This window comes from Lepidochelys olivacea (assembly GCF_965140295.1).
Source record: "Lepidochelys olivacea isolate rLepOli2 genome assembly, chromosome: 9".
In the NCBI taxonomy this organism is placed as follows: domain Eukaryota; kingdom Metazoa; phylum Chordata; order Testudines; family Cheloniidae; genus Lepidochelys; species Lepidochelys olivacea.
In genome coordinates this window covers 83,274,190-83,286,242 of record NC_140419.1, presented here as the reverse complement: position 1 = coordinate 83,286,242, position 12,053 = coordinate 83,274,190, and the positions used below count along the sequence as shown (strand labels likewise).

The 12,053-nt window shown below is 42.3% G+C and overlaps 1 long non-coding RNA gene across 1 annotated transcript in view; it reads left to right on the top strand.

Annotated features, from left to right (window-relative positions):
• The first annotated feature begins 330 nt into the window (after positions 1 to 330).
• LOC311525851 overlaps positions 331 to 12,053 on the top strand; it is a 62,339-nt gene continuing 50,616 nt past the window's right edge. Inside the window, exon 1 of the long non-coding RNA XR_014712876.1 lies at positions 331 to 444. This is a non-coding gene — a long non-coding RNA (uncharacterized lncRNA). The remainder of the gene's footprint in view (positions 445 to 12,053) is intronic.

Here is a 12,053-nt window from a genome sequence, read left to right as displayed (position 1 = left end):
GACAAGAAGTGGTTAAAGATCTGTTCTGGGTGCAGGCAGCTCTATTCTGCCACACCTTCAAGGAATGCAGAAGCTGTAGGGGGAGCTTAAAAGGGGAGCAGAGCAGCTCACTTGTTGGCAGACCAGGGAAGAAAACAGACCTTCAGTCCTCCTCTCCAGAAGGCAGGAGCTTCCCAGATGACCACTGCCTTGAGGGAAGAGAGGGCCTCATGCTGATGCACCTTGACAAAGAATAATTTTTCTCTTTCTTATTAACTCTGTTTATTTGCATTAATTCCCTTTGTCTTTTGTTCACAGATTGCCCTGGAAAGGGAGAGACTTTCAAGTGACCTGGCTGGAAGCTGAGTCACAGGAGGAGTCGGGTCACGGCAGCAGCTGTCAACAGGAGACACCCAGCAGGGAGAAAGCTGCTACATCACACCCAGCCACAAGGAGATGACAGCGGTGAGTCAACCCCCTCAGACATACATACTGTGAAAGTTCCAATTAATATATTAAAGTCACTTCTGTGAGGGGGAGAAAATGCGATGACACAATATGGGGCTTAATTCCACTAATTCGAGAGTGGTCCCATACAAGTGACTAAAAGCTACATAATGAGTGGAAAATTAACCACCAAGAAAAGAAAGGCCCAATCCAAAGCCTGCTTAAGTCAATGGGAGTCTTCCCACTGACTTTAATGCACTTTTTGTCTCAAACCCATGGTTCACTTATTTGTCTCTTAATATTCTGCATTTTCTGTCTATCTGGTTCTTGGTAAAGATGTTTAAGAATATTAGAAGTACAATCAGAAACTAAGATGTTTTCTCTGCTGCAGAATTGCAGTGGTAATTATAGGTTTCAGAGTAACAGCCGTGTTAATCTGTATTCGCAAAAAGAAAAGGAGGACTTGTGGCACCTTAGAGACTAACCAATTTATTAGAGCATGAGCTGTAGCTCACGAAAGCTCATGCTCTAATAAAGTGGTAATTATGAGGCTCAAAGACAGGTGTGGAATAGTGATAAAGCATTTACTCTTCTGCAGCTCTGAAAGGTCTGACAGTTTTTTGGGATGAAACAGCTGACTATTAAGGACCTCAAATTCTTTCCAAGGAATCTCACAGATAGCTGGGAGTGAAGACGCTGAGTCACTTCTTGGGAGAGGATTGTGTTTTTTACCCTCAATGTAGGGTGGGGCCATAATATTAATCATTATTATGGATAAAAACAAACAAATCCAGACTGCAGTGTTGACCCGATCTGTTTCTCTGCTTTCTGCACTGATATTAACTAAAGTGCATGGTATTCTTATGTTTATCTCTTCCTCACAATGGTTGTGTTAATACTTTCTTCAAATAGAAACAACCGGAAAGAACAGGTCCCAACTCCACGAACCAACCAGTTTTTGAAATTCTTGAATTATGAAGGAAAGTCTTTCTATAGCATAATACTAATGTAACTGCAGTAGCCAGAAAATTAACAATTCCCACAGGTTAGACATTCCTTATATGTGTAGTCATGAATGTGTATGTAACTCTGGTCTAAGGTTTTAATCTTTGTGCTCTTTCAAAAATGTGGTTTTGATGGAAATTTACATGTTAATTGTTTTTATACTTCTTTAACTTTTATTTCTAAAGCCCCAATCCTTTAGGGCCTGCTGATCAACCTATACATCTCTTAATGTGTCATTAGCACGCACTGAATTCTTGATTCGTCTTACATCACTATCCCACACATCTTCTGCTTTCTCCACTCCTCCAGCTTCAGTGCTCCATTGCTCTCCTTCTGCTCCCATCTCTGTTACTTTCTTCAGGCATGGAAAGCTCTTCTTATTCCAGCTTTCTAAGCCACTCCCTTCCCTCATTCAAAACCTTCCTTAAGGCTCACTTATTCTGCAGGGTCAATAAGAAGTGAACCAACCAATCAAAAACCATATTTCTGTAACTCTAGATTATTCCTCTAGCACCATGTATGTCATATCTCTTCTCTTTTAGACTATAAACGCCTCAGGGAAAGCACTGTCTCCATTCCGTGCATTGTACCACATAGAGCATTTAGCCAATGATGAAAATTTGCACTTACGTAGCACAATATACCTGAGTATCTGAATGCTCTTTACACGTATACTCATATTGGGATTTAGTAAGCGAGATAGCTTGAGGGAGGCTGGATCTGGGTTAGAATTAGACTAGCATTTAGGGTTCAAGGTTGAATTAAAGGTAGGGTTTGGATTTGCCAGAATTATGCACTCAAACAAGATTTTTTTAATTTTATTTTTTTTGCCATCAAATTGCAGAAGTCTCTTGATTGATCACCTGATCTCTTGAAATTGATCGATCTGCTCCAGATTTATGGCAGGGTAGTTAAGAGCAGGGTCTGGGCATAACATTTTTTTTAGTCACTTTTACAATGTAAACTGAAAAAGAAAAGTTTTGCCTAATTCTGGAAATATAACTATGAGATGGTGGTAAGACAAGTGCCAGCTCAGTTCAAAGTCTAGGCATTGGCTGAGAACTGACAAGCTCGCAGCTTGAAACCAGGCCCATTTATTTGTGATTGTTGAATGTATTTGGTGAAAACTAATGGCATTCTTTGTTTTCACTCATGTGTATTCTGTTATAATGTAATAGCCAACATTTACATTTTATATACTCTAACTAAATAACCCATCAAATGAGAAAGAAGCCTTGTGTAATGCAAATGAAGAAAACTTTAACAGGAAAGTGCTAATTCTTGTGCATTTTAAAACAAGTGGTCATTTTCTGTGATGACTGGTAGAGGTGCTGGAACAATTTTTATAGTGGAGGTTCTGAGAGCCATTGAACCAAACTGTAAAGCCTATATATAATGGAAACCACTTCAAACTAGGGGATGCGGCAGCATGCCTAGTTTGAGCACCTATGATGATTGGAGATCAGACTCTAAATGCGTTCCTCTCTCTCTCTGTCATTACTCCCTGAGGTAAGGGTCACCTGGATGAAGCACAAACCCTCACCTGCACCCCAACCCCCTGCCCCAGCCGTGAACCCACTCTTGCACTCCAAACCTCTCAGCCCCAGCCCGGAGCTCCCTTCTGCACCCCAAACCCCTCATCCCCAGCCCCACGCCAGTCTGCACTCCCAGTCAGAGACCTCACCCCTCATTTCAGGCCCCACCCTGGAGACCATGCCCCAGCCCAGTGAAAGTGAGTGAGGGTGGGGGAGAGTGAGCGATGGAGGGAGGAGGGTGGTGGAGTGAGTGGGGGCGGGGCAGTGGCAGGGCCTTGGGGAAGGTGGGGCAAGTGTTCGGTTTTGTGCAATCAGAAAGTTGGCAACCCTACTCATCATGTCATTTCAACAAGTGTAAAACATCATGTGGCAGGACAGGGGTAAACCCTTTGAATGCCCTGCTAAATTGCTGGCTAAGCCCTGCTTTCTGGTAGGGAGGCCAGGTGCGGGGGCCCAGGCAGTCAGCAGAGAGCCCAGCTGCAGGCCCTAACAAGGGCTGGCTCACTCCTATGAGTTGAGTTAAATAGCGACAGCTGGGCTGAGGACGAGAGGGCTATAAAAGCCCTGAGGAAAGCTCAGTGAAGAGGCTACCCTGGGAGGGAATAGGAGGGTTACATCTCTGTGTAAGGGGACTGTTGCCCTCTTACTAACATTCAGTGGGGTGTTTTGGTTGGCTAGCTCCCAATAGTAAAAGGGGAAGGGTCTATGGGAAATCAGGACCCTGAGACTGACAGTCCCTGGGAACAATGGCGAGAGGTCAATGCTCCAGGTTAGCCTGCCCACCCTGTCATTCAGGCTGATCAGAGAGTCAGAAGGCCAGGGAGGTCCCGTCCTCCATGTGAGCTGGTTTTGCCTAGGTCAGACAGAGTGGGGCCGAGCTAAGGAAAAAGCAGGGGCCCAAGCTGAGCTGGGTAGCAGAGCTATGTCAGATCCAGAGAGAGCAGACCCTGTCCTGGGAGCAGAGCTGCAGCCCCAAAGCCAGAGGCACAGCCCAGAGAGAGCAGACTTGCCCTGGGAGGAGAGCTGCAGCAGCCAGAGGGGCCAGAAAAGCAGCCCAGGAAGCAGGTCAGTGCTGGAAGCAGAGTCACAAAAGCAGCCTGCAGAGCAGACCTGTCCTGGGAGCAGAGCTGCAGCAACCAGAGCCAGAGGGGCCAAAGAAGCAGCCCAGGGCGCTGGAGGCAGGGCAGCAACAGCAGCAGTGCAGAGACCGAGTGGTGGAGCTGGGGCTGGAGCAGTCTGGAGCTGGGTGCGGTGGGGTTACGAGGGCTCTGCCGGACAGGAGAGTGGAAGGGGAGCCCTCAAGGGCAGGGAGGCCACTGGGTAAAGGAAGTGGGAGCGAGGACTCAGATCCTTTCGCTAGCCCACTTCACCGGGGTAGTGCAGAAGCCAGGAAAGTTCCCCACAAGAGCGGGACTATTCTCCTGCTTACATCTGTCTCCTCACCCAAGGAATGGCGCCCCACGGGCCAGCAGACTCTGGGAAGGGTCTGACTGGGGATAGCTGTTGGGGGGGGGAGGGGAAGGGTGATTACCCTGTTGCACTGTAAATAAAGACCCAAGGGTGAAGCATCGAAGAAGGCGTGGGGACTCTTTATTTAACCAGTCAACACAGGGCACAGGCACGAGAGAGTGGAAACTTGTGCAGACCCTGTGACACACCCCCAAATAGCTAGAGCTGCGATTAAAATCACAAGAGCTAGCAATACAGGTATGGCCTTTGAAAATAAGAAAATGCAACTGGCTACCTGGGATATTCTGTGAGATTGCCCTGTGAGCCTATGCAGGGCTGCAGCGACTCCCTTGCAGTATGGCCTCCTGGCCACCAGGGGCAGCGGCTGCTGCAGTGCCAATACTGAGGACAAAGAGACTAACTTATCTTCACGCTCTCCTGAGCGGGCCTCGTGCCTGTGTGGTGCTGCTGTGGGGAGACCGGAAGAGGTCTGGCTGGAGGACCTTGCCGGCAGGGAGGTGAGGGCCAGAGTGGGATGTGGGAACAGGAGTTCAAGGGGGGTAGGAGTGGGGTGGACTCCTCTTCATGCCCTTCTGCCCTGTATGGTTTCCCTAGCCTGTTCCCCTCCTTGGATCCCTGGCCCCTCAGTCTCTCTTATTTGAGACATGATCTGTGTTTAATTCTGTAAAAAACCTGTCTGTCCTGGAGCACAAGCTATGCTCAAACAGGTTGCCAAGTAGGCTTCTAGCATATCTGTTTTTAACTCTTTCTGAACATGATGCTGTGGTAGCTAACCTAGCTTGGGGCTCTGGAGAGGATTATGTTTTGATTCGCATTTTAATGTGGTAAGTGAAACCATGCTATATGCTATCTATATGCTGTGTTTTAAATACATTTCCAAACCACAGCATAGATGTACAGGCCCACATTTTCAAAAGCCGGCTTAAAACAGCGTACCAAATATTTATGGATGAGCAGTTTGGAATGCCCCATGTCTTATATTCATGTGTGCAAATAGCATTTATGTAAGTGAGTTAGGTAGGAAGATGTCTTTGTCCCTGATCTGGAATGACAAATGCGTTTTTTATTCACAGACTGAGTTTGTGGATGAACAAAATCACATGCAAACTTGGAGGTGCAATGTTAGTCTTACAGATTTTAGAAGCTGCATTGAGGTCCTCTGAAAACTGTGCCTAACTTAATCCCGTTGTGTATCAAACCTACAATAAGTTGCAATTTCATTATCAAAAGAAAAGCAAAAGTAGAGAGGGTTGGGAATCAGGTATGACAGTTTTAGGGATGTATGTGCACGAGTGCAGCCTTTTACTAGAAGGTCAGCAACAGCAGGGTCTTGTATGTGGTCTCTCGTGAAACAAAACAGCAGCAGTTAATGTATTTTATGAGTAAAGATGCAAATAGTATCCTTTGAAAACTGAAAAAAAGATATGGTGGGTATAAGCATAAATGAGAGGTATAGTCCCTGCCCTGAAGGCCTTGCAGTTTTTCGGTTCTGAGTTTATAGATCTGTTTCTTCTAGTTCAAATCTATTTTTCCCTTCAAATGTGATTCAAAAATTCCAGGATGATTTGTTAAAGAAAATTCCAAAGGCATTTTGTTCTCTATATGAGGGATAGAGGAATCCTGAAAAGTTACTTGTTCAAAATAGTATGCCTTGTATAAGATTGTGAAATTTTGTTCCTTTGGCTGCTCTCTGTTCTATTTCTCACTGTGTCTGCTAAGCAAAATGTGAACTGTATAACATTTTGTATAAACCATTTGAGTCAAATCTTCTAATTTAAAATATTCAAAGTAGGTTTGAAATTAAACTAAATGAATTAATCCCATCCTATTCTGAACCCCACCTACATGGCACATGACCAATATTCAGAATCTTTGTAATGCAACATTTCTGCCACTGAAGCAAGAAGAAAAATAGACCCTCACATGGTTGGCTGATCCATATAAGCCACTGTTCAGTGAATAGGCCCTTTGGTGTGTCACTACTTTCTTCTCGTTTGATAAGCCTGAGACATGGTTACTTTGCAGCTTTGGCACTATATACCTGGCTTGGGAATGGTGTGATGAAAACTGAGATTGGATCTCTGTGCTGCTGACTTGCTAATTTTGGACATAATTGCAAGTCTCAAGGCCAGTATGCCTTTCAACAGCAGAATACAGTGTCTGATGCATAAAAACTTACTTCAAAATAGAACTCGTAGAGTCACTTTTTCCCCATGGTCTAGTTCTAGCTCATATGTCACCCTAAGGTCACTGGTCTGAGCCCAGGTCCAAAGCTGTTGATGGCAAATCATAATTGTGTAATGGCTTTTCTGTGCATTAGGTGAAATGTGTTGCTCACCACATTCTTTTACCAGGGAACAAAGGGGGATCATTTGGAGGGGGGCAGGGAAGATACTACCACAGTTTGCCCTCCTGTTGATAGACGCATCTGAGAAGTTAAGGAGCCTCGGGCCATGGAAGCTGGTAGTCCCTCCAAAATAGAACTCAGGCATGTGGGGAAGATGGGTGGGGGAAGTTTACAGTACCACTGCTCATGCAGTTCTGTCAAACCACCACCTTTCTCCACTGAGAGGCATTGCACTGAATCTCTTCACTAGCAGTCATCCCAGCTAACTAGACGTGACTGTGATTAAGAGGAACTATTAAATGGGTTCTATGGCAGCAAATGTACGTGCATCCCTTTCATTTTTGCTAAATGGTTTTGAATAAGAGCCTAAACTTCTGACATTTCAGCAGTCCAGTGCCTGATGAGTTTTCTTTTCATTGATGTCTAGTAATTTCATTTTGCACACAAAAGAAAGTATTTTTAACTGACAAAAGTACTACAACGGTACAAAAAAATCAACAGTTATTCATAACTGTTAACCAAGGTTTGTCCTTGGACAAACTCACAATTTAGTTACGCAATGACTCTTGACTCTTTATTCTGAGTATTCTTCAGATAAATTGTGATGTGTTGGATTTAATAGCACTCCCCACACCACAGTGAGAACTGCCTTGCTTAAAGAGTCTTGGAGCCAGGACTCAATGTACCCCCTAGTTATGAGGTCAGTGTCCCTTAACAGGTGTTAGGCGTAGCCAGCAGAGGAGGATCCACCTCGTCATTGGGATGGCAGCCAGGAGTCTTACACAGGCTATTGCTGTGTAAGAACAGTATCTCCCACACCAACAAATAATGTACTTAAACTATGGAGTTTAACAGCTAGCTGGAACCAAACACAACTGGAAACAGAAAAGAGAAGTATTTCTAAGTGCTGCAGTTTTCAAGTCATGATCCAGCAAACCTACACACAGTAACATTTGCTTGTTTGCACAGCATAATCAGATGATGAGGAGGATGATTTTTATTTTGCATTTAATTTAAAAAGAGATGTTAAGAGAAGACATGCAGCATGATCTAGTGTTTAGAGTTCTGACAGTCTAGAGATGCAGGTTCTCACTGTATGATCTTGGGGAAATCGTTATACTTCTTTGTGACTCAATTTACCCTCTGGAAATTGTATTTATGTGTATGTCAGATGAAACATGTAAGTTTTTTTTTTCCCTTTGATGAGGAGACCTGCTTATGAAGGATATTTCCTATTTAATCCCAGCACCCTGCAATATGCACTATGTTTTTTGCATGCTGCTTCTGAAACCTCAAACACAGTGACTGTCTTTGGGCAGATCAAGATCAGATGCATGCAGCTTCCCTTAGATACCATCAAAGCTATGCTTATGTTGGCTGGAGAGGTGACTTCAGGACCCCACATGTGGTACTTGTCTGTCATCAGCATATGTCATCCCTATCTGTCTAGAAAATTGAAACTGTCTTTGGAAATGGAGCTGGAGCCTTTTGGATGGTAATACTTATACCTATTGGTACCCTCTATTAACAAAAGTGTTTTGGGGAGAATCAGTTGTTTATGAAGAGTCAATAATAATAATAATAATGTTAAACTAGAGGATAACTTCCTACTACTGCTACCAAGTAATTGAGGTACTCCTATAACCTAAAGGGTAGGAGTTCTGTGTTGCAGTGCTGAAAGGCCCAGGTTCAAATCCTACTGAAATCCAGTGCAAAGGGTCCTCAAGTGTGCAGAAATAGGACAGAGGTGGTGTTCAGATCTATACTGAGTTAAGTTTTGGGTGTTCAGGCTGAATCTGGGCTAGGATTGGAATTATATGATGGTGAAAACTTGCCTTTAGTTCTCACAAAATTTTGGCCCAAGATGGCAGGACAAGGACAAAACCGCTTTTGTGATACTTCCTCCATCTTGAATGGCGCTGAAATCTTGTGAAAACTTGTCATGAGGGCCGGGCACATCATATCTGGTTTTTAGAATTGGGTTCCTTCTGGATTTGGATCTGATAAGAAACCAGAAAAACAAAGGCAGTTTCTTTCAATATGGGGATTTAAATCCAAACTTCTCCGCCCCAGTGTTGAAGAGGTTCCTATCTGAAGGTCTGATTTCAGGCAATTTTCATTTAGGGAGTGACTGTTTAAAGAGCCGCAGGAGCCCTAGAAACTGAAGTCTTTTGTTCACAAGCCATGTACAGTGCAGATGACAGCAATCCGTTTTCCCCATGCATTGCCAACAAGCTTAACCCTGAGCTGGAAAGACTTTTTACTCTGGAGAAGTGAAAGGAAATTCAGTCTCTGAGCTAACTCAGCCCTTTATTTCCTTGGAACAAACATTGCCAAGTGTACAAAGTTATGATGATTATGTGATGAGGACCCATTGTCCACTAGGGATTTAAGGACCCTATGATTTTAATGGAAGACTGCAAAATAAACGGTCCCACAGGACAGTGGGTCTGGAGGTAGGCAGTAGAGCCTCAATATACTTATCCCTGTTATACTTGGACACCTTTGAGAGCTTCAAGGTAAAACTTTTGATGTCTCTTTTACAATGATCTGTTTCCTTACATATTTTGAAACATCTGTTCCAATAGTACTAAAAGTTTGCTGTGACTGATAACTTTTCCAATGCTAAGCACTTGTTAAAATCATAACATGTGTTCAGACCAGACCTGGATAAAGATTGTGCTATTCTCCAAATTATATTGAAAGTTTGGCAATTTTCTTCAAGTTACAACATAACTTTCCCATGAAGTCTAAATATAGACTTAAAAGTAAAAAATCTTTCCTGTTTAGTGGAGAATAATAGTGACCTTTACCTTGTCCAAATCCTATTTTTAAAACCCAGGATTCAGGGATGCGTTGCTGTTTGGGTATTTTTTCAATTAGCAATTCTAATGGACAGTGGCCTGTTTTCTGAGCAATACCACTTCAGTTGCCCAACTCTTAATTTCTTTGCAGTCTTTCCTTTGTGAAATGTTAACCTACTTGATCAGCATCTGATAAATGCTATTTCAGGAGGACATAGGGACTCAGCAGAGGTAACAATCTATCCATCCACCTGTAATGTGTACATTTTGGGCCAGATTCTAGCTGATGTAAAATGGCCTAGGTCTGACTCCACCAGCTGAGGATCTGTCCCTTCTCACTAATGAAGACCAAGGTGGTGGAAGTTTCTCCAGCCCTACATGAAATTATTATTATTTTTTATTATTTATTATTTTTAAAGTCTTTCATTTAAGATTTTCATTTGTTCTGACTTTGGGTTAATTTTGTTCTAACAAAATTGGCAGCATTTTCTAGTAGTCAGAGAAGGGGACTTTTGGGTTGTGTTCTTCAGTTTGCCACTGACTCACTTTTCAAAGTTAGGGATCTTACAGTCTGATACTACTAACGCTATTTGCTGTAAGTGCTTACTAACACATAGTTTCAGTTGTTTTAATGGGACTACTCATGTTATTAGTACTTCAAGTCTCTGGGCGCTGTGGATGCTTAGAATCTTTGGAATTCAGGCCATTTATTTAGATGTCTTTTTGAAGGCACCTGTTTTGAAAATGTTGATATTAATTTTTCAATGCCTCAGCTTACTCATCTTACAAATGGGCATAATGATACCCAACTCATAGGCACACCATGAGGCTTAAGAAACCAATGTTTGTAAAACACTTGTCAATCGTTCATTGCTAGGTGATCTATATAAATGCCAAATACTATGGGGATAATTGATTCCTTTGTTTTTATTCACTATTTCACTTACCTTACTGATGAAAATGATGTCTATACAAAACCTGACAGGCTTCATCAGTTCACTCGGCATTTACTCTGACTGCAGGCCTGATCCTGGAAAGTGCTGAATACCTCTTATGAGCTGTGCCTCGTTCACTTCAACATTTTGCCAGATTGGGTCCTATACTTATTCCTGCTGCTTCAGATATCTTTGCTTGTAGGGCCCTAATTCATATGGAATAATCTAAAACTGCATTGTTTGATTCTTGATGAATCTTGGATCTTCATGAAATTCTCTCTGTTCAAGCTTATTATTTTAGTGTTTTCCATTAATAGTGAGATTTATGCTTGGCAACTATGCCAATGCAGGGCAAGAACTCAAAGCCTTTAATACCAAGTATTTTATATGCCTTCACAGTACGTCAGATAAATCCAATTGAAAACAGCTCTTTAAATCTTTCTGTAGCAAATACCAAACAGATTTTTCAAGGAAGCTTTGTGTGTGGTTTCTCTTTTCTTCATTTTTTTTTTAAGAAGGCAGCCAGAAGTTGTACTTTTGTTGTTACCATAGATTCTTCTTGTCGGATCCAAATATTCCTAATAGTCAGTGGGAAATTGATTTGAAACAAAATGTTAAATCATATTTTTAGGAACAAAATTCAAGTGTTTCTGTTAATCCCTCTGACATAATAAGGCTAGACAGATACTTTTTCATTTGGTAACCTCAGATTCAATTATTGAATCTATTAGACTGGTCAATAAACTACTTCCTTGGAAATCCATAAGGTCTTTTCATTATTGGGGGGGATAGGGTTGGAAAGGACCAAAGCAGGGGGTGGGGAAAAGAGTGGTATTTTTAGCTTTCTTACAGGGTGTTACAATGATGAATAGCAAAAGTTATACAACTTTAGGTGTTTAAAATATTGAAGGGTGCCCCTTCTGTATCAAAGCTCTTTAATGGTTTTATAAGTAATCTAGATTTATTCAAAAACCTTCTGTTCTAAAGACCATTCTGATTTGGGAGAGAAACAAAATTCCAGATATCTCCATAGAGCCTTATGTCTGGCATGACTTTCAGATAAACATCAAAACCTTGGAGACTTTTGGGGTTCAGTCATCATTCCTAGGTATTTTTTATAATTTTTATTTTTGTGTGAATTTAGTGCTTATGGAAAGGGGTTGGACTGAAACCGCTGGAGACTGAAATTACCTCAAGTATTTTTTTTTAAATTGTATTATAGTGGTGTTTAGAGGCCCCAACCAGGACTAGGATTCCAATGTGCTAGATGTTGTACAAATGTACTATAAGAGATTCACTGCCCCAAAGGGCTTACAACATACATTGAAATTATTAAATTTAAATCTCAGTTTACAATGCGCAGACAGTGCAATGTATGTTATCCTCCATGTTGCTTCAACCCTGACTTAGGAGCTAGGCCCACTCAGTTCTTGGCCTTGCTTCTGAGATTGCTATCTAGTTTGTTGATTTTTGTTTTGTTCTAAGTAGTTTGGACTCTGGGAACTTGACTGAGACTGGCAAATTCACTGCA